The sequence below is a fragment of the Tursiops truncatus genome, chromosome 14 (assembly GCF_011762595.2).
Source record: "Tursiops truncatus isolate mTurTru1 chromosome 14, mTurTru1.mat.Y, whole genome shotgun sequence".
In the NCBI taxonomy this organism is placed as follows: Eukaryota; Metazoa; Chordata; class Mammalia; order Artiodactyla; family Delphinidae; genus Tursiops; species Tursiops truncatus.
In genome coordinates, this window is record NC_047047.1 from 68,017,143 (window position 1) to 68,034,698 (window position 17,556).

At 44.8% G+C, this 17,556-nt stretch overlaps 1 protein-coding gene across 1 annotated transcript in view; it reads right to left on the reverse strand.

The window, feature by feature from the left end:
* Nucleotides 1-6,357, reverse strand: part of MAPRE3 (microtubule associated protein RP/EB family member 3) — a 47,876-nt gene extending 41,519 nt beyond the window's left edge. Inside the window, exon 1 of the mRNA XM_033838891.2 lies at nt 6,198-6,357. The gene's annotated coding sequence lies outside the window, so the exon portion shown is untranslated. The remainder of the gene's footprint in view (nt 1-6,197) is intronic.
* Nucleotides 6,358-17,556: the final 11,199 nt, after the last annotated feature.

Genomic DNA, 17,556 nt, shown 5'->3' on the forward strand with positions numbered 1-17,556 from the left:
GCATCCTTTTTTTCATTGATTATATCAAAAGTTTCTGATATCAAAAAATAGTCTACAAGATTTTTGATGCCTGTGCAGTATTTCATCTAGGTGAACTGACCAATGCCTAATTATTGATCCTTTTGGTTGTTTTAACTATTTGCTGTTATTAATAATGATTATAATTAATAATGTTGCATTAATAAAAATCACTGTATAGGTATTTTTATATACATCTCTGATTTTCGCAATACTCCTAGAACAGCAATCTCTGATCTAAACATATGCTCCTTTTAACGTTTTTGATACACACTGTCAAAACTACTTGGGCAAATTTGAAGCCATGCTTCTTGCTCAGTTATTTTAAATATATCACACAACTGGTATGTATCCCCTATATACAAGAAATAGTTTCAGGAAAAAAATCATTTTACGTGGAGTCACAACATTTAGATAGGCCAAATCTTTATTTACTTCAGGCAAATAATGTGTCCAGAGCTCAAAACACCGATGTAACGTTATACCCGTTTAGGAAAGTTGGTAGGGCACGATGCTAGTGAGAACAAGATATTGGACTTAGGCCAGTATTAGCCAGTCAACTCTACACAGAGGAAAAACCATCCTTGGCCACAGGAAGCCTCACCAACCTTGGCCAACTGTCGCCCAAATCTGTACTCTTGGCCAAAGGGAACACTGCGTGATGGAATGTGGATTACTCATCATAACCCATCCTAACGCTTGGTTAAGCAAGTCAAAGCACGTGTCCAATGATAGGTGTGTCATCTTTCTATAATAAACAGGACACCTGGCTAGGAAACACAACTGACCAACTTAGGAGAAAATTAAAGCTCAATCATACATAACAATTTTGTCAGTTTATCAGTGATTCCTAGGGGAAGCAGTTAATAAATCACTGTGGGAAAGTTGTGCTCTATCAGCCCGATCTGATCTAAAACGCGGCTACCATAACAGAGTAGGTCAGCATTTCAGCTGGGTGCCATTATACTTCAAGCCCTCTTCATGCTAAGTAAGGGGCACAGATTTTTCATAAAGGTCATCTGGTCAGATGCCATTTTCATCAATAGTTGAAAATTAAAATAGCTTATTAGAATAACAATGATTACTTCAACTGTTCAAGAGAAGGAAGGGACAATTCTCAAGAAGGGAATGAAGAGACTAGGAAGAGGTGGTGAGGTAGGAGGTCAGTGAAGTATCCTGGGCTGCCAGGAAGCAGCCACTTTGGAGGGTCCTGTCCTTACCTACGAGCCTGGTTTGGTGCAAACTGGCTTGGCCTGTTTGAAGGAAGCAGTCTAACCCCATCTGCCCCAAGCATTGACGGCTCCAAGTAAAGGCAACTGCTTCTTGCTTACCAAAATGTACTTACTGAAAAACAACCACTACCAACTCTATTGGTCTTCAGTAAATTACAAAAGCACACACATGCTTCTTACAACAATTCACAGATAGAATTATATATGAAAAGAAGGAGTTCTCCTTTGAGTGTCCTTTTCACTCCTCCACACTCAAATTCCACTTCCCAGAGGTTAAAACTATTGTGTTTAAATTTTCAGTCTTAAGATGCCTATTTATGAGTATTTTCTTTCCAAATGAAATTTTTAGGAACTTAAATTCATTTGTGTCCCACCTGAATGGCTTGCCCGGGCTCCCTAATTACGTGGCAGTCTCCGCCTTGACTCCATCTGGAACCGTTGCCACCCCAAATGCCCTCCCTTTACCTCTCCTCACTAGCAAGGAGGTTTCCCTCCTAAGGCAGATAGCTCCTCTCCTGGGCCCTCCAGATCTCCCAGATGCAGAGCTGATCTGAGCAGTCACCAATTAAAGCTACACCTCTAATAGTAGAGGAACTGAATGAAGGCCATTGCGAGCTTGACTCACGAGGGAGAGCTCAGCAGCTTTTCCATTTCAAATTAAGATCACTCCCCAGACTGGCCTCCCCAGCGGAGGACTAACCGCCACCATGACATACACAAACGCACGAAGTCTCTGCTCTCCCAGTCAACTGCTCCCGCCCTGCCAGCCTTTCAGATAACCAGGTCAGCTGAATACATGGAGACAAAGGGGCAGTTCATATACTCCTATTTTGGCAGTTGAAATAACGCTGCAAGTGCCAGGTCTTCACAGGATAAATCCCTCTGTGCATGTCAAACACACCGAGAGGCCTGCTGGGAGATGGGGGTTGCTGAATTGGGGGGCCAAGATGGACTTAGGTAATGATAAAATTTGGAAAGCATTATTTTTTATTTTATACTTTAGTAATATAAATTAATGGTTGCTATCTCTTATTAAGCAGGTACTCTACACACTTCCTTTCATTTAATCCTGTAAAACAGATGGGTAGGGTTTCCCTGGTGGCGCAGTGGTTGAGAGTCCGCCTGCCGATGCAGGGGACACGGGTTCGTGCCCCGGTCTGGGAAGATCCCACATGCCGCGGAGCAGCTAGGCCCGTGAGCCATGGCTGCTGAGCCTGCGCGTCCAGAGCCTGTGCTCCGCAACGGGAGGGGCCACAACAGTGAGAGGCCCACATACCGCAAAAAAAAACCAACAAAAAAAACAGATGGGTAGCATTTCAGGCTTGCAGATGAGAAAACTGGCACTCAGGTTCCATAACTCACCCAAGGCCACATGGTCAGGAAGTGGTGGGACTGGGATTTGAACGCAGGTTTGTCTGCTTCCAGAGGCCAGATCACCTCCCTTTCTCAAGGATAGGGGTTAGAAATCTCTATGGCTTCCAGGAACCACAGAAGGTTACATTCTGGGAGCTGGAAGATAATCCAGTTTGCTCCTCCTCTCGGCCCCCTTTCAGCCCTCTCCACCTTGCTTCCTGGAATACAGCAGTAGCCTCACAGATAAGTTGCGAAGACTTCAAACACCCACCTTCGCGTTTGCTTTACGTTAGATGATGCAAATTTAAGAAAGGAAAAACTTCCTTGAAGTTGAAATGCACTGCGTGGGGAAAAAATATTTTTGAGATGGCAAGAATAAATATTTAATTAGACAGTGTGACACTCAATTTCACCTGGCTTTGCAATCAGACTAAAAACAAGCCCTTGTCTACAGGGCTAATTACAGACTACTAAATTATTTTTTATTAAAACCCTCTAGAATATTAAATATGAGGGATGAGGTAACATGGTATTGTAGAATAGCCCTAGACTGGCAATCTGGGTTCTAATCCTGACTCAGCCACTAATAACTACCAACATTAATTTGCATGCTGTGCACAGCTGACAAAATGTTTTCACATACTTTATACATTAGTTGGGTGACCTCAGGCAAGTCACTAACTCTTGGTGTCTCATACTGAAATCTGGAAATGAGAACACTGAGCCATCTGAAGTCCTCTCCACTTCTAACATCCTACGGGGGGGAGGACATGTGCCTTAGGATCTTTACAAATATGTCTGTGAACAAATCAGATGCATTTTGGTTCAGAAAAATTACATTTTCTGCTCAGCTTCTGAAAGATGTTACTTGGCTAAATTCAGGTACAGCTCATACGATGTTTGCTGCCAGCTAGTTGGCTCCGCTTCTGGAGGGTACCATATGAAGGCCTTGGGATGGATTCCCACATAGGAACTTTCCTCTCTTCAACAGCCAACTGCCATGCCTAACTGCAGTCAATCATCTTACATACACGACCCCACAGAGTAGGCTGGCTTAGGGAAAGGACTTAAGGAAATCCGTCCTCACAATGCATGCACTCTCAGGATCATCACATCCCCAGGAATATTATAAATATCATTCTCAGTTCTAAGACACGCAAATCCCTCCTTCAAATCTTGCCGCTTCCTGGCTGTTTTAATGTTCCTGAAATTAGGAGGCACCGTAGACTCAACATGTATATTTTGATCTGGTAGTGTTAAATGAGTTTACCTAAAAGCTGCTGGTAAATTGCTGGTGTGTCTTAGAATCAAGGAAATATAGTGCTACAAGACTACAACATAGATCACATAGATTTAGGTCTAATTTGGTTCAAATCATGTCCCTCTCCCTGATCTTAACAATTACACTCAGTAACAACTGGATAGGCAACGTATGAGATACAGGTATTAGTCCTGTTTCCCAACAGCAGCAGTTTAAAAGGCATTCCATCATTATCTCATAAAACACAGGTATGGATTTTAAAGGCAAATTAACCTATATAAAAACCACTGTGGTGCTCTGGAAATGTCCTATCCCACAGTAAACTGTAAAGGGGACATTTTACTCACACCCTCCTGATCTATCTAGCCTTGACACATTTTCTTGCTTCTTAATTCACAACCCTCCACCCCAGTAATATCGCTGATTCCCAAAATACACTCAACTCAGGAGGAGCAGCTCTCCAGCACAGCTGTCTGCTCCTGCCCTGCTCGGGTATTTCGGTGAGCTATGCAACACAGAGAGGACCACACAGAAGGAATGTAACTCTCAGGCCCCACAGTTCCCATCGCCCCGCAGGCAGGTGCATCCCACCAAACCCCAGACTGGCATTCGAAACAGAAGAAACTGCACTGCTGCATGGGGGCAGTAGTTTTCCTGAACTTCATCTCTATGTTTAAAACTAGGGCAACAGCCGTCTTTGCTACTGTAAACTAATCTGATGGGCATGGGGGCGGGGAGTGGCTCTGAGGAGGCTGCCAATAGGCCATGATTGAGCAAAGTCAAGGCGCAAAATCGTTATTCCTCACCGTTTGCAAGCCAGAAACTCAAATTTGTGGGTTCTTCACCATGATTTTTAGAACTGAACCATCTACGCCTTTTGCACCCTAAAGTAAAAAAACCCAAAGCCTCTTCTACAGTTTAACTGGGTGATATTTACACACATTTTCTAACAGTACACTGAGATCTGCAAGCAAAAAAAAAAAAAAAAAGAATCAAAGGAAGTTGGCAATGAGGTACACACAGTAGTTAGGAGCCCTCGAGTTGAGGCACGTTTATTAAGAGACAGCTTCTGGCTGTGCGCACCAACTCTAACTTCAGCTCCATTTCTTCCGAAAAAAGAAAACAGTTTGGGATCCTGCTCTATTCCAAGATCAGGGAATGCACGATGGGCAGGTGGATGGGTAGCAAACATAACCCAGGGAATTGTTCAAATATGCTAGAACCCCTATCAGGTGACAGTCCCCACAGAGACACAGCTGCAGGAAACAGGGGGTGCAAGCCTCAGCCCTACACCAGAGAGAAACCTCAGTTCTCCTCCTCCTTCTCCGCTCTGCACATGTTATGTTAAAACTCACTCTTGCCCAGTTGGTTACCACTTGGAATTTACAGGTATCAGAGATCACAACCCTTCAATATACAAACAGTAAGCATTTGCTACGGGTGTCAGGCCTGTTTCCAAACCTCCCATTATATCCATGTTGTACTACGGGGGGGGCGGGGGGGGGAAGGGAAGGGGGCGGGGGGGGGATGGAAAGCATGTTAAAGAGTACTGCAAGATGCTTATTCACAACAACGCACTGGAAGCGCAGGAACTTCAGCTCCCAAACGCAACCTTTTCTTCCCCTCCCTCCACTCTCTCTAGTCCCTCTCCACAGCGCCCGCCAAAGCCAGAGCTCAGCCCACTAGAAGGCCACCGTGCACTAGAGAGTGCTCACTAAGCAGTAGCTGATCATGATGATGGGGCGGAACGCTTCCCAGCAAATCTACTCGGAAAGCCACAAGCTCTTAGCAGCCAGCTAGTACTGTCCAGACCTGCCTCCCCACGCCAGCCGGGGCAGGAGCGTGTGGGTAGGAAACCTGAGGCCCCAACGTTTGGGCAGGCACAACGTCCCCCCTCCCCCAGTCTCCCCTCGCTCTCTCCCTTGTCACTCTTTTTCTGGCATATCACTGGGGAAAACCCGAGAGGCCGGAGATGTCAGGCCCAAGAGGAGTAAGGAGAAGGGACAAGGGCGAACGGGGGGCAGTTTTTTGGGGAAAAGTCTGTCCAGAGCAGAGGTGCGGTAGCGCCGCATCCAGCGGGAAAGAAGCCCCAAGGTGGGTCTGTGGGGAGAGAAGGGGAGGGGGAGTGGCTCGGGGAGGCCTGACGGCTGAGGCCGCGGGGAGCCCGGGAGAGAGGGGTGGAGGAAGGGAGGCGGGCGTGGGGGAGACGCAGTTGGGGGGCGGGTGCGCGGGTCGGGAGGCGAGGGGGGCAACTCGGTTCCCCTCCCCCAGCTCGGGCCCGGGCCTCCCGCTGACTCAGCCCCACGGCGTCGGTCGCCTCGGCCTGGACTCACAGTGCGCGAGATGGCTCCGGCGGAGGCGGCGGGGGAGGGGACAGGCGGCGGGGGCGCTGCGGCGGAGGCTGCGGCTCCGACCGGCGGCTCTGGGGCGGAGGGTCCTAACAGAGGCCGCCGCGGTCTCCGGCTTCAACGCACAGAGACTGCGGGGGAAGAGAGCACTGCGCAGGCGCGATGCGGCCACCGCTGTCAGTCCGAGCGGGGCGGGGCCAGGGCACCAGCCGTCTCCAAGGCAACTGGTTGGAGAGGGAAGGACAGCCCCTACTTCCACCTTGTGTTAGCAACTGCGATGGGAGGTGGGGACGACGAGAACAGTCCCTCTAAGTTGCCATAGCAACAAGGAGAGGACACCGCCTCATAAATTTACGGCGGTATCGAGGGAACGCTCTTACCTTGTCTCCATGGCAACTGGAAACAGCCCCTTCCTCTTTCCTTAGCAACGGGGTAACAATTCCTCCACCCTAACTGATCACAGAAAGAACAACCATTTACACCTGATTCCATAGTAGCCAGATGATGGATTCTTTTTTTTTTTTTTAACATCTTTATTGCTTTACAATGGTGTGTTAGTTTCTGCTTTATAACAAAGTGAACCAACTATACATATACATATATCCCCATATCTCCTCCCTCTAGATGACGGATTCTTATCTGTCTCACGGCTACTGCAAAGGAGAAAGGGGAGAATATTTCTTCTTTTTAAGCAACAGGAGAGAGCTAAGGCTGGGCTTTCTCTCCTCTCTTGGTTTATGGCTTTCAATCGCAGCCTGTTACTCTAATCCCCAAATTCAATTTTCCTCTGCCTGTGTTAAGCATTCCTTTTTGTCTCCTGCCCAAAAGTCTATACCTTTACCTCTAAATGGAGCTAACAAAGTCTTCTATACACATGTCACGAATTTTTATCAACCTTATTGTCTCTGTCCCAATGCGTTTGTAAACGATACCTGTTTCTTCATCTTGCCCACTAGCTAGTTTAAATTCTACCCCCTCAGAACTAGCTCCCTCCTTGATATGTTCATTGGTGTTCCCAGATTCCCTGTTCTAGGTCAGCTTTTATGGATCTCCCCAGTTCTTCTAGATCCCTCTTCTTCCTGTCCACACCTACTGTCCTTGTCCTCCAGTACTCCACCCAGGGTTCCACTATGCTCACCACTTCATGATTTCATTAGCTTGGTTCTCTTTGTGCAAACTACTTCTGGGTCTCCTTCCCTCAGCCCTGACTCCCGTGGATATCTTAAGGTCACCTCTGTACCCATCTTGTACATACCTCCTTTTGTATACCTCCATACACATCTTACAGTATTGTCCTTGGTTTGCATGTGTCTCTTCAATCAGACTACATGCCCCTTGTAGGCAGGAATTCTGTCTTATTCATCTGCTCCCTCAGCATCTAGCACCCAATATGAAACATAGTAGAGTTCCAATAAGTGCTTATGGAACTGGATCAAGTGAAGACAAAGATTTTCTTCAAAGAGTCTTCAAAGAAGTATCTTCTTTGACTCCAGAGAAATAAGTGAAAGGAGTCAAAGGTTAAAAAATTTTTTTGTTCATCCTCACTTTCTCTGACCTAACTGCCTCAGAGTCTCCACTAATATTTTCCATATGATCTTTACACATATTTAATCTTTAAGTACCACAGACACTATTACACCTCTCTCACTCACTTAGCTCTCTATCTTAATGCCAAAACTCTAGTCCTCTATTAATTTAGACTCTGGCATTCTCTGTTTCCTGACTCCTCACCTGTAGCTAGTCTCCCTTCTACACTGTCCCTAATGTTTCCACTAAATAAATTTTCTCACAAGTTACTGACCTCTTCAATGATCCCTGTCACCCTCTATAATCAGTACAAGCCCTTCATGCCTTACTATTCTACCATCTCCTAACCCAGCTCAGATCCAGCGCTCTTGGTGAACATCACTGGATTCTGCTGGGCTTGTTGACATGCTGCATTCTCTTTGAATGACTCAGAAGTAAGAATTCGTAGGCTAGCATTCTTTTCTGAGTCTCCCTGTATAGCTCCCAGAGATTCCACCCCAGGACTATGGGTGTCAAAGCACTCTGACTGAGCCCATTTTCTCAGGAGAGAAGGAGAAGGCAGCTGACTACAGATAGAGTAAGAAAAGAGAGGGACACAGCATATGCTGAGTCAAGACTGTCTCCACCCATCCAAGGCAGTTCTCAGACAGGAGAGGGTTTCCTGTAGAGGATAATTCCCAGAGCAAATCAAGGGGTTAGGACAGTAAAAATGCAGGCTACACTTTTCCTAGCTACAGAGTTGGAGAACTGAAGCTGTTCCTAACTGTATCTATAGGGTGTCTGGGTGTCACAAGGACAAGGGAAAATTTTCAGACTCAGTTTATTTTCCTTCTCCATTCTGAAGTTCCAGCACATCTCCATGGTTGTAGGTGTGGACTTGGATGGTAGCTGGCATCAGAGGTAGCTGGCTGGTCCTGAGTAATCCCGAGAAGAGACTATGGTCCTTGTAGCCCCACCCATTTGTCACACATGGGATAAAGGACCATTCTACAAAGAGTTTCTGTACACCCTTCATCCAGATTCTCCACATGTTAACATTTTACCGTGTGTCAGTTATCTATTGCTGCAAAACAAATCACTTCAATTTAGTGGTTTAAAACAATAACCATTTCATTATCTCTGTTTCTGTGGGATGGGAATTCAGGAAGAGCTCCGCTGGGTGGTTCTGACTCAGGGTTTCTCAAGTGGTTACAGTCAGATGGTGGCTGGAGCTTAAAAACAGCAGGGGGCTAACTAGACAACCCTCTCTCTTCATATTGTCTCAGAGCTAGCTTTCTCACTACATGGTGGCTTTGGGACAGTTGGAATACTTATATGGTAGTTGAAGGTTTCAAGGGTGAATATAATAGTAAGAGAAAAGCGGCATCTTTTTTTTTTAAGATTTTTTTTCATGTGGACCATTTTTTGATGTGGACCATTTTTTGATGTGGACCATTTTTAAACTCTCTATTGAATTTGTTACAATATTGCTTCTGTTTTCTGTTTTGGTTTTTTGGCGGCGAGACACGTGGGATCTTAACTCCCCGAGCAGGGATTGAAACCCACACCCCTTGCACTGGAAGGTGAAGTCTTAACCACTGGACCACCAGGGAAGTCCCTGCATCTCTTTTTATAACCTTGCCTCAGACATCACTTCTACCATACCCTATCGGTTGAACAACATCACAAAGTCTACCTAATATCAAAGGAAGGGAACATAGGCCACACCTCTCAAAGGGAGCAATGTCCAAGTCACGTAATAAGAGCATGGATGAGAGATATTGTTGAATCATCTTTGGAAAATGCTATCTGCTACACCCTACCACCTAATGACAAGAACTCACATGCCACTCAATGCAAAATACACTCATCCCCTCCCTCAAGACCCCCAAGTCTCAATCCATGACAGCACCAACTTGAAGTCCAGGATCTCAACATCTAACTCAGGGCCCAGTGTGGATATGGCTTTTCAGGCCCAGTTCCTTGGATATAACTCCTTGAGTACCAGTCCTCTTGATCTGAAGACCTGTGAAGTAAAGAGACACATCATCTGCCTTATACGTACCCAGCATACACTAGAGGCACAGGCATAGGATAATTTCTATGGACATTATCATTTCAAAGAGGAGAAGAAAAAGGCACACACAGCAGTTACTAGTTCATAGCGTTTCTGAAGTCCAGTGGGCACACATTGCCAGTTCCTGGTTTAAGGTTCAGACCCACTGCCATTTATTTATTTATATCAGTGTTGACAGGGATTTTTCCCCCAGTGGGTTATAATCCTTTCTTCTTCTTATTTGTTTAGATGTTCAATGGCCACAGATTTGGCCAGTGGAAGAAACTTCAAGTTGGCCCCTGTGTCCTTTGGATTTGTCCCCATCATCCTTTGAACCTTCCCTTGCTTTCTGGTAAAAGATGTTCCCGGCTCATCTTGTACTTTCCCTACCTCAGCCCTGGAACTGGCCATTCGCCAGGAAGTGATGAGTCCTCTTGACTTTTTGACATTCCTTTTTCCATTCTCCCTTGCTTTCTAAATCTGCCCTTAACCATCTCGGGGATTCCCATCTCATTTCTCTCTCCTCCCTCTATACATACTTCCTGAGTGGCCTCAGGTATTCCCATGACTTCTGAATCTGTATCTCCATCCCAATCAGCTCTTCCAACTGTCAGACCTGTATATGTAATTGCCCTCTAGATAGCTCCAGCCCTATGTCCCACAGGCACCTCAAACTCAATAGGCTTAAATTAAACTTATTTACCCTTCCCCCCTCACAAACCTAACTTTCCTATATTCCCTATTATTGTTAATGACATCACTATCCAAGAAAAACTTGAGGGTGATCCTAACCCACATCTTCTCCCCAACTCCTTATACCAGAACAGTTTTCCAACACTATCAATTCCATTTTTAAATAGCTCTCAGGTCTGTTCTCCTTCTTTATCTCCATCACCTTTACCATCTCTTGCCTGGGTTATTGCAGAGCCCCCCACCTGGTCTCTCTTCCTCTAGTCTCTCCCACTTCTGACCCATCCTCAACACCAGCTAGAAGCCTCTTTCTAGAAGATAAATCTTATCAACATAACTCCTCTGCCTAAGTCCCTATGGCTGCCCTTCTCAAACTGGCTGAAACAGCTTCTGGGCATGGGGGAGTCATGTAAGGAAACAGAGTGAGGAGCTATAAAATAGTTATATCTTCCTCAAGCTTCAATTTTATTTAGAGATTCAGGAAAATATTTAAAAATATTTTTTAAAAACCCAGACATGTGATGAAGTAGAATGCAAGAATCACATGATTTTAAAGACAAGACGTTTAGAGAGTTTGAACTCAAGATACCTCCAGGCCTGAACTCTCCACACTGCCTTTTGGGGTACTTTAGTGGAATGTTTGAGACACACTGGCTTGAAGGATAAAAGTTCAGACTCTTTCACATGGTAGAGAAGCTCTGCTCTAATCTGGCCCCTACTAACCATTTCCACTTCACCTTCCACTCCTCTTATGCCCCCAGCCTCATTACCTCTCACCATATATGTCAGCCACAAAGAGGAAGCACTTGTGGTTGGCCAAGAAACCTGTTCTGTTTCACAGCTGAGCCACCGTTACGGGGTTCACCCTGCTTGGAGTCCCCCTTTCCCCTCATTCTGCAAACTCCCACTCATTCACCAAGACCAGCTTTAGTGTCATTTCCTCTGTGACACTGTCAGGGACCTACTCCAGACAGTTGACACGTTCTCTTTGGTGCGAGGTACGTTCTTGTCACGGCCTCACATCGCCTTGTGTTACGATACCACGCTTATTCACATCTCTCCCCACCCGAGGTCCTTACTCTCAGAGACCATATCTTATTTACCTTTGTATGCTTAGCACCTCACATGGGATTGAAAATAGCCAAGCAAGTTAAAAACAACTTGACCTTTTGTGCTTTGCCCCGGGTGACAGGGGAAGCCAAGTGGTTGAGGGAGTCTGAGAGAGTGGGTCAACTCTGGCTGACAGGGGGCTAGACTTTAGATGGGCACTTGCAGGGCTGCCCTAGCTGTGAGGTGAGGGCAGAGAGGAGCTGCAGTGCTGGTCACTGTTACTGAGTGTCCGTTATTCATTTGAAACTAGCTAAAAGTGGAACAGGACACTCAAATAGGACAGATTCCCACATATAGGAACCCTTGACATGGTTTTAAACTTTACAAGGGACCCATGGAAACAGTATGTAATTTTGCTGAGGAATAACTTTTAATCCCAAGACTTGAAGCAGGTGACATTATCTAGAGAGCGAGTCTAACACCATCACCCCCACCCCCGCTGGAGCTGCACAAGCCTTGGGTCCAATATTTCCTCTTTTATGCGACCTTGGGCCTTGGTTTTTCTCATTTGTTGTTGTGATGGTTAAGTGAGATAATGTATGAAAAATGACTGGCAGTGCCTGACACACAGTAAATACCCAATAAATGGTAACTATCAATAGTAACCAAACTCTTATTAAGGTCAAGAGGTCACTTGATTCTCCCCCTCAGTTATACCCTGATACATTATATAGGAGCAAATATGCAAACTTAGAATTTGCAAAGGTCTTAAGACAAACCTCCTGTGGACATTAATTACCTACTGTATCCAGCTTGAATAGCACCTTTATACCAGTGGCTTAGATTGCAAGATGTTACCCTGCTTTTGGTGGAAAATGCCCACCGTGATGAGCAGGTGGGTGATAAAGGCTTGGATTAACTTGCGTGAGTCTGAGGTGGACTCCAGGCCCCAGGACTTTTTTTTTTTTTATTGGCATATAGTTGATTTACAATGTTGTGTTAGTTTCAGGTGTACAATAAAGTGACTCAGTTATATGTATACGTATATCCACTCTTTTTTAGATGTTTTTTTCCATATAGGCCATTACAGAGTATTGAGTACAGCTCCCTGTGCTATACAGTCCTTATTCGTTACCTATTTTATATACAATAGTGTGTATATGCCAATCCCAATCTTCCAATTTATCCCTCCCCCCCTTACCCCCTGGTAACCATAAGTTTGTTTTCTACATCTGTAACTCTATTTCTGTTTTGTAGATAAGTCACTGGAACCCTTTTTTTGATTCCACATATAAGTGATATCCTATGATATTTCTCTTTCTCTGACTTACTTCACTCAGGATGACAATCTCTAGGTCCATCCATGTTGCTGCAAATGGCATTATTTCATTCTTTTTAATGGCTGAGTAATATTCCATTGTATAGATGTAGCACATCTTCTTTATCCATTCCTCTGTTGATGGATATTTAGGTTGCTTCCACGTCCTGGCTATTGTAAATAGTGTTGCAACGAACATTGGGGTGCATGTATCTCCCAAGACTCTTCTGTTTCACCTGCCCCAGCTTTTGCATCAGCATCCACTCTTTCTGCAGCTCAGTGGACACAAATCGTGCTTCTCTTCATAGCGATCCCCACCTCAAATGTCAAGGACCAATTCACGTGAAGACAGCATTAAACAGAGGTTAAGGCAAGGTTTGGGAGCTACATGGACTTGAGTTGAAATACTAAATCTATCACTCCCTAACTCTACGGCAAGCTATTTAACTCAGTTTCTTCATCTGTAAAGTAGGGATAATAGTAGTAAAAGCCTCAGAGACTTAAGAATTAGGTGGGATCTTTTTTATCAGGTGCTTAGGACAATGCTTGGCATGCAACAGTATCAGTTGTTATTTTTATTTAAAAACTGAAGTGTTACATTCTTTATAGAGACCTTCTCAAAGCAGGTAAAGCTCTTTGCTACTCTGGCACTTTTATTTGTCTCTCTCTCACAGTATTTCTTGTTTACAAAGGGGAAATTAGCATTTATTTAGCTGCTACTATAGCCAGGCATGAAATACGTACCATTTCCTATAACCTCCCTGGTCACCTCCTGAGGTTGGTATCATTCCCATTTTCACAATAAACAGTAGAGGCCCAGAGAGGTTAAGTAAAGTCACACAGCTAGCGCACGTCAGGAGCCGGGTCGGAACCTAAAGCCAACACCAAACCCCAAACTTCCACTATCCCATGCTTCCTATGCCTTCTGTACTACAATTATTTCTCAATATGTACTTTTCCCAAACTAATCTCTCAATGCAGAAGCTGCACTTGATTCATTTTTGTAGTATCTAACACATGCTTGCAGATATTCCATAAGCACGCATTACATGGAAGATGTAAAACTCATGAACGTAAACCTAGAGTTGCCACGTGAATGTAAGATGCCTAGTTAAATTTGAATTTCAGGTAAACAACAAATAATTTTTCAGTATAAGCATGCCACAGACACTATTTGAGACATATCTACACTAAAAAATTCTAAAAATTACTTGTTATCTGAAAGTCAGATTTAACTGAGCATCCTGTATTTTTGTTAAATCTTGCAACTTTAGCTTAGACATTGGCCTTGAAAGGGACAACTTCCCCAGGGGTTCTCCTGGTAGCAGAAGGGCTGCTATGTCCCCGCACTCACACTCAAGGTTGCCCTTATCCCAAGCTGCTCTGGGGGCTGGGACTGAGGCCATGGCGACCTGAACATATTGGCCTTTCTTGGGCCTTACCAGTTCACCTAGGTTAGGTCAGCTTTGGCACCTTAAGCCAAAGAAGCAGGCACTGATAAGCTTAAAGCGCCACCTGGAGGCCTTTATGGGTAGTACTGTGGCCAGGGGCCATCTCATGGACCCAGGACTTTGGGGAGCAGCGAAAGGCTGAACAAGGCAGAAAGAGGATAGAAGAGGAGGCCAGCCCAACAGTGGAAAGGGGCAGGGGAAGATATACCTTCCTGGCATTTTCAGTGTACAGCTGCTGCTCTGCACCGCCCCCCCCAGGAACTGAAGGCGCTCACTCACCAAAGGAGGTCATTTCTTAGGGCTTTACTTCTCCAGGGCCCTCTGCCCCTCAGGCTGTTCCTTGCAGTCTCCAGGGAGTCATTGTGGGTTAAGACACACGGGAATAAAGACACAGACCTACTAGAGAATGGACTTGAGGATATGGGGAGGGGGAAGGGTAAGCTGTGACAAAGTGAGAGTGGCATGGACATATATACACTACCAAACGTAAAATAGATAGCTAGTGGGAAGCAGCCGCATAGCACAGGGAGATCAGCTCGGTGGTCTGTGACCACCTAGAGGGGTGGGATAGGGAGGGTGGGAGGGAGACGGAAGAGGGAGGAGATATGGGGATATATGTATATGTATAGCTGATTCACTTTGTTATAAAGCAGAAACTAACACACCATTGTAAAGCAATTACACTCCAATAAAGATGTTAAAAAATAAATAAAAATAATTTGGACAAAAAAAAAAAAAGCACCAGAACCTCCATTCTGGAGGCTTGGTGCCACATTTCAGGATGAGTGGCATGAAAACAATGCCACGGACCGACAGCTGACAGAAGGGGAGCTGTTTGCTTACTTTGGTTCCCAAAGTTTGGTTCTCAGCGCACCTGAACTTGTAGAAATGTTTGGCCCACAGCAGACCTACTGAGTCAGAAGCTCTTGGGGCGGGGCCCCGTGAGCTGTGTTTAAATAAGCACTCCAGGTGATTCTGAGGCAAAGCCAGAGTTTGAGAACTACTGGCTTAGAGGAAACCTGAGTGGCGTGGGCAGGACGGAGCCCACTATGAAGTGCACATATGGGAAGAGCTGTTACATGAATGGGGTGGCCATTTGCTCTGTGCTCCTCCAGAGGGAACAGCTATAGGGCACGCGGGCATGAGGTGCAGAGAGACAGAATTCCATTTCAATTAGGGAAGTAATATTGAACAAACAGAGCTCTGGGGGAGTGGGATAGTATGCCTGGGGAAGGAGCTTCTCTGTCACTGGACTAAATGTCCTGGATCCTGAGGGCTAGACGATCTGTCAGGGATGTGGTAGAAATTTCTGCAGAGGTTAAATTAGATGTGTGTAAGGAAGCCCCAAACTCAGAGAATCCATAATTCATTCTTTTTGCAAATCATCTTTTCTTCTTCTGTTCTCTTTTATCAAGAGCAGGGCGATACTTTCTGGTTGTTCTTAGAACCTCTTTCAGCTAAGTATTTATAGCACATTGTGACAAAAGAGCGAATACTGGACCAAATGGATTTTCTAGCCTGCTGGTCAGGGTTTTCTCAGGGCTGCTCCTTCCGGACCCATTGTCTTCTAGGCTGCTGCCCAGCTGCCTTCCAGGGGTTTCCCTCTACACTATTCCTGATCCTCTTACCTACGTTGAATCTCCTATTCCCTTTATCCCATGTCTTTCTATTTTTTATTACAGTTTAATACGTTGGGGCACACCCTCAAATGGATTCCTAAGAAAGGGTACAAGAAAGGTCAAACTTTTCAATCTTGCATGTCTAAAAATGACTTTTCACTGATACTTGGTTGACAGATTGGTTGGGTGTAGAAATCTTGGTTGGAAATTATTTTCCCTTAAAATTTAGAAAACATACTCCATGATCTTCCATCCTCTAGTATTTTTTTTTTTTGACAAATCAGCTTTCAGTTTCCAATTCTTTGTATGCAGCTAGTGCCTTTCTCTTGCTAGCTCTTGACGCAGTATTTCCATTAATTAGAAATGTCTTGATTATGTCTGGAAACTCATATATACAGAATCACTGTGCTGTACACCTGAAACTAAAAGAACATTGTAAATTAGCTATACTTCAATTTAAAAAAAAAAAGAGAGAGCGAGAGAGAGGATCTGAGCGTATTTGGTAGTTTATGTCATACTTGTAAAAGAAATTTTGGCCTATTACAGTAAGCGCCCCAGAACTAATTTAAAATGTGTAACATGAATTTATGTCAAAAACTTACTAAATTTATGCTCAGCAAAGAAATATCTAATAAACCTCTAAGCTCACTATATTTCTAAGTTTGTCAGATTGGTAATAACTATTTAGTACTTGGGAAAGTTATTTAAAAAGGAAATAGAATTTTAAATGTAATTTAAAATGTCGTAATGTGTTTAAGTTTATAAATTGAATCAAAGTCCCCTTAAAAGTAAATGAGGGCTTCCCTGGTGGCGCAGTGGTTGGGAGTCTGCCTCCTGATGCAGGGGACGCGGGTTCGTGCCCCGGTCTGGGAGGATCCCACATGCCGCGGAGCGGCTGGGCCCGTGAGCCGTGGCCGCTGAGCCTGCGCGTCCGGAGCCTGTGCTCCGCAACGGGAGAGGCCACAGCAGTGAGAGGCCCGCGTACTGCAAAAAAAAAAGAAAAAAAAAAAAGTAAATGATAAAATTTGGTAGGCTTACAACTTTTAATGGAATAATAAGGTCTATAAGCTAAACTGAAAAGCTAGGAAAGTGCCCCCAGGCCTTTACCACTGCTGCATCCACAGCCACTGAGACGTCACGAGGCCTCCGAGGGCTGTGCGGAGATTCAGAGCTCGTCACCAGAAACTCCAGTCCTCACCCGTGAAAAAGGACCCATTTTCCTCGCCTCTCACCATGCCCTGCCCTCCATCTTTCAGTGATGGAAAAACTTTTGGCTCCTGACAAGCATATTAATAAACTCATGAACATATAGGCATACCTAAGATGCCCAAAAAATTTATTGTCCAAACCAAGACACATTTGAAAGTGAAGGGGGCGCTAATAATAATTATTCTGGAGGGCAATAGACTTAAACCAGGACTGTCTGGGCAAACCCGGACAAGTTACCTCTAGGTATAATGTGTGGTTGGTAAATATATGAAGGGAAGCAGGTGAAGAACTCAGCTGCCATCATTATAAGATGGTATCAAGTATCAACAAATGTTAGATCCTTGAATGTTTTGCTGGAAAAGTACTAAGAGCCCTTTCAAATGTGTTATCAGCAACACGGTCAAATAGCCGTTTGTTAACTTAGGACTAGAAGGTCTACGCTGCC